This window comes from Bison bison, unplaced genomic scaffold (assembly GCF_000754665.1).
Source record: "Bison bison bison isolate TAMUID 2011002044 unplaced genomic scaffold, Bison_UMD1.0 scf7180017864035, whole genome shotgun sequence".
Classification (NCBI taxonomy): Eukaryota; Metazoa; Chordata; class Mammalia; order Artiodactyla; family Bovidae; genus Bison; species Bison bison.
The window spans coordinates 16,974,415-16,980,414 of NW_011494607.1; positions in this window are offsets into that span (position 1 = coordinate 16,974,415).

Genomic DNA, 6,000 nt, shown 5'->3' on the forward strand with positions numbered 1-6,000 from the left:
TATCTGAAGACAATTTATGTGTATTGCCGCAAAATAAATAACTGATTAATGTATTTATTTCCAAAGTGACCTGGAGGCCACATCAACACAGGTCTATTTAAATAAGGAATGGGAAAGAGTTGCTTTGAAGATTGAATTAGATAATCATATAAAAGCACAAAGTCCAATGTCAGACACATAATAAATACTTGATGTTAATAATAACGAATGTTATTAATTGTTATTACTTCCATTATATTAAAGAACAATTATAAAGTATAATTGGGACTATGGATAGGGCACTATTAAGCATAACTCTCCATTGTTGGTTTCACCATGTTAATATTGAGTGTAATAAAGGTGATGTAAATGCAAACCAGAAATAGGATGTTTCTTTTTGCAATGAGAACCAGGCTGGCCAGAAATAGATTAAACTGTTAATATAATTATTCATGGGAGAGATTCTTCATTAAACTTATTATGGAGTAGCACTGTTAGTTCAAATTAAACTGACGTTGAGCCCCTGTTAGGGGTCAGGCACTATCCTATATAGGTACAATATGTAACTTTTAGTTCCTGTCTTTTTAAGGGACTATAATCGGGTATCGGAGAAGGCAAAGGCACCCCACTCCAGTACTCTTGCCTGGAAAATGCCATGGATGGAGAGGTCTGGTGGGCTGCAGTTTATGAGGTCGCAAAGAGTCGGAACGACTGAGTGACTTCCCTTTCACATTTCACTTTCATGCATTGGAGAAGAAAATGGCAACCCACTCCAGTGTTCTTGCCTGGAGAATCCCAGGGACGGCAGAGACTGGTGGGCTGCCTCTCTGGGGTCACACAGAGTCGGACACGACTGAAGTGACTTAGCAGCAGCAGCAGTATAATCGGGTATCAGATGTAGAAATGTATATTAATTATATTGCAGTGTAGAAAACGAAATAATATAATATGTGGGATATAGCAGAGGACAAAATAATTAACTATTAGCAAGATTAGGAAAGGCTTCATGGAAGAATATCCAAGGTGGACTTTTGAAAGATGTAAAATTAAGTAGCATGTTTATGATAGGTAGTATATCTGTGAAAAAACTTAAGAGTCCAGAAGAAGGATGATACTTAAGGGAAATTGGTATGTCTACAGTGGTAAGTAGGAGACAGAGATGAGTGAAGAGAAGTGAAGCTGCAATACTAAACAGGCCAGATTTTTTTAAAGGGTTTGTAACTGTTATGGAATTTGAACTTAATTTCAAGGTTAACAGGGAACCGTTGAAGGGTTTGAAGCATGAGATAGACCTGACTGATCATTCTTAAATTTTATAAAGAAGCCTCTAATTCTGAAGTGTGAAGAAGGGATGGTAGAAAGGTGAAAATGAAGGCAGGAGCTTGTGCACTTCATTCACTACAATAGAATCTTATAAAACTAAAAGTGATAAAAAAAAAAAAAGCCTATTTATCAATAGATTAATTGACCAATGGTTTGTGGCAATAGTAATACAATTTTTTCTCCTGTCTTTGGAGGACTACTACGGGGATCTTAGTAAGCTGGCTGCATGCTTTATTTTTTCTGATTCCAGGAGAGACGTTAGGAGGCCACTAAATGTTTGAGACAGAGATAATGAGGTTTTAGGTTGAGGCAGGGCAGAGGGTAGAGGAGGTAAACTGAAGATAGACACATAGGTGGCTAAGAGGGCTATGGATGTGGGAGCAAGAAATAGGGAGGGAAAATACAGAGGAGCAGAAATGGGTTAATGAAGACAAATCTCCTGAGAATGACACAAATGATCAACTCATTTGCAAGTATGTTGTTTTTCAGTCATGTCTGACTCTTTGCTGATCCCATGGACTATATATATAGCACACTGGGCTCTTCTGTCCTCCACTATCTCCTGGAGTTTGCTCAAATTCATGTCCATTGAGTCAGTGATGCTTATGCAAATGATATTTTGTTATTTAACTCAATGCCATTATGTATATAGATTTTTTAATAGATAAATTTTGAGCACACATCACACAAGTGGGGCATTAAAAGACATAAGAATGAGTGGGTAACTTATAAAAGAAAACCTCTCAGTAAAGAAAGTCAGATTGCTGCTGCTTGCCTTATTTAAAATTAAAGTATTTATTAAAAGAATTATTTATATTTGCCTAATATCTCACAACACTTTCTTGGTCTACCAAATATACTAAAATTCAAGTCATAGAAGGTATAATATGATAATTTTTTGTCATCCTCTGACTTTCCTGATACTCAGATTGTTTAAAAGTATTAACATTTGTTTGTCCAGTTAAAATGTGAGTCCTGTTGCTAAATGCTATGAATTGTAATCTGTTTAATAATTAATTTGATTAATATTAATATTAATATTAATATAAATGAAACATTTTCTGATGGAAGGAGCCAATGTCATAAAGAAAAGGACATTCTTTATATATAACAAGTTGATGAATGACTCCTTTTGATAGGGAGAAAAAGGGACTGTTCCTTGGCCATAAATGCTTTTCTTAGGTTTTTGACGTGTATCAGGTTTTTGATGTGTATCTGAGAGTAGATTTGAGATCTGTGAGGTGAACGACATTACTGGAACCCTTAGACAGGGAGGTACCACCTCATTTCCTTTGAGGCCTGTTTCTTAAACTGGGAGAAGATAGATCACTAACCCAACAAAGGGGAAATTAACCTCAGGCTAAAGAGTCCAGGGTAAAATACAGTGTGTTCAGTTTGGGAGTCTGTAGGGTTAGACTGAACTGCTAATTGTATAGCTAATATTTAGTCAGGCAAGATATCAATTAAGTATCGGGAAACATTTAAAGCATATTTAATATTTATTTAAATAATAATTACATTCCATTTGAAAAGATTTTCAAAAAGGAAATTAGTTCTGATTATAATACTAACAATCTATACTTTAAAATACATGAGCCAGTGGATTCAAAGAACCAGCAGTCCAGCACAGAACCTGGCAAAGAGATTCATAGATTCATTGAATAAATGAATGACGGCTTAGATACCAGGAAATGGAGTTCCGGCTGCTGAGACTACAACACTGAGCACTACCCCCACCTAGTGGCAGTCTACCGGGAGTGCATGGATAATTACAAAGTGAAAACAGGCCCCTCTGGACGGGAATTATACCTGCTTTGACTTTTTGCTGAGTGACCCCTTACCTACATTAAATTATTCTTTCAACATTATTGAACTTACTGAGGGAAACAGCCCTATAAAATCCAAATCTCAATTTTCTTTGGAAATGTTGAAGATTTTGTTCCTGACATTCATCAGTCAATGTAGTTTAATGGAAGCTATAGTCTTTTTTTTTTTTGTAATTTATTTTTACTTATTTTAAAAAATTAATTAATTTATTTTAATTGGAGGCTAATTACTTACAATATTGTGGTGGTTTTTGCCATACATTAGCATGAATCATCCATGGGTTACATGTGTCCCCCTCTTCCTGAACCCCTCTCTCACCTTCCTCCCCATCCCATCTGTCTGGGTTGTCCCAGAGCACCGAAGCTAGTCTTTTATTTAAGAAAATTGTGCCTGGAAATGAAAAAGAAATAGATCATTTATATATTAAAATATAAATTGCCAATAGATATGAACACATTTTCAGCGTCATTAGTAACAAATACACATTAATACTATTTATCCCTATCAAAATAGCAGATTATAAAAAACAATACTCTGCTGGGAAGGAAGAAATGAAGGTACATTCAGCAATTGTTAGTGGCAGAGTAAATTGAAACTGTCATTTTAAAACTTTATATTAGCAAATAATTTTAAGCTTATAGAAAAGCTGCAAGAATGTGATTTGTGTTAAAAAAAAACAGTTGCATAACTTTTTCCTGGGCTTATCTATTATTGATATTCTACCCAAATCGCTTTAAAATTGTTTTGTGGAACTATTTGAGCTGAACACTTCAGAGTATATCTCCTAAGAATAGCAATGTTCTCCTACATATCTACAATACAGTTATAAAATTTAGTAAATTTAATATTAATGTTATTATTTTATCTGACTTAGCATTCATTTTATAATTTCCCCATTGGCTGCATTGTTTTTTTTTTTTATTGGAGTATAATTGCTTTACAATGTTGTGTTCATTTCTGCTGTATATCAAAGTGAATCAGTTATATGTATACATGTATCCCTTTCCTCTTGAACCTCCTTCCCACACATCCCCCCTCATCCCACCCATCTAGGTCATAACAGAACACCGAGCTGAGCTCCCTGTGCTATACAGCAGGTTCCCACCAACTATTTTACACACGGTAGTGTATATATGTTAATCCTAATCTCCCAATTTGTCCCACTGTCCCCTTCTCCGCTGTGTCCATATGTCCATTCACTATATCTGCATCTCTATTCCTGTCCGGCAAATAGATTCGTCTGTACCATTTTTCTAGTTTCCACGTATATACTTTAATGTATGATATTTGTTTTTCTCTTTCTGACTTACTTCACTCTGTATGACAGGATCTAGTTCCATCCATATCTCTACAAATGACCCAAATTCACTCCATTTTATGACTAACAGTCCACTGTATATATATCACATCTTTATCCATTCATCTGTTGATGGACATTTAGGTTGCTTCCATGCCCTGAGTATTGTAAATAGTGCTACAGTGAACATTGGAGTGCTTATATCTTTTTGAATTATGATTTTCACTGGGTGTATGCCCAGTAGTCATATTGCTGGGTCATATGGTAGTTCTATTTTTAGTTTTATAAGGAACCTGCATACTGTTCTCCACAGTGGCTATATTAGTTTACATTCTACCAACAGTGCACTTCCCTTGTAGCTCAGCTGGTAAAGAATCCACCTGCAATACGGGAGACCTAGGTTGGGAAGATCCCTCAAAGAAGGGAAAGGCTACCCACTCCAATATTCTGGCTTGGAGAATTCCATGAACCATATAATCCATGGGGTTGCAAAGAGTTGGACATGACTGAGTGACTTTTACCAACAGTGCAAGAGAATTCCCTTTTCTCTACCTCCTCTTCAGAATTTATTTTTTGTAGATTTTTTTGATGATGGCCATTCTGACCTGTGTGAGGTGATACCCTGCTGTTTTGATTTGCATTTCTCTAATAATTAGTCATGTTGAGCATCTATTCATGTGCCTCCTGACCATCTGCATTTCTTCTTTGGAGAAATGTCTATTCATGTCTTTTAGAATGATTTCTGCCCCCTTCAGTATGGGATCCTCCAGTCAAGACCAAGTATTACATTTAGTTTTCATGTCTCATTAGCTTTCTTTGTTGTTGTTGTTCGGTTGCTCAGTCATGTTTGACTCTGTGACACCATGGACTGCAGCACGCCAAGCTTCCCTGTCCTTCACTATTAGCTTCTTTAATCTGGAATATTTCATAGCCCTTACTTTGTCTTTTATGACTCTGACATCTTTGAAGAATATAAGCTGTCCTTTTTTTTTTTTAACAACATTTCTTATGTTGTGTGCCTATTGAATGATCCTCATTATTAGATTCTGTATTCTCAGTTTAAACGTCTTTTATGTGATGCATACTTCTCAGACGATTACATCTGAAGGCACATGATGTCCATCCGACCCTCACTGGTAGTGTTAATTTTGTTTACCTGTGAAGAATGGTCTGATTTTGGGCTTCCCTGGTGGCTCAGTGGTAAAGTCTGCCTGTCAATGCAGGGGAAATGAATTCAATCCCCGATCTGTGCGACCCCATAGACGGCAGCCCACCAGGCTTCCCCGTCCCTGGGATTCTCCAGGCAAGAACACTGGAGTGGGTTGCCGTTTCCTTCTCCAATGCATGAGAGTGAAAAGTGAAAGGGAAGTCGCTCAGTCGTGTCCGACTGTTACCCGCTGGACTGCAGCCTTCCAGGCTCCTCCGTCCATGGGATTTTCCAGGCAAGAGTACTGAAGTGGGGTGCCATTGCCTTCTCTGATTCTCAGTTTAAATGTCTTTTATGTGATGCATACTTCTCAGACGATTACATCTGAAGGCACATGATGTCCATCCGACCCTCATTGGTAGTGTTA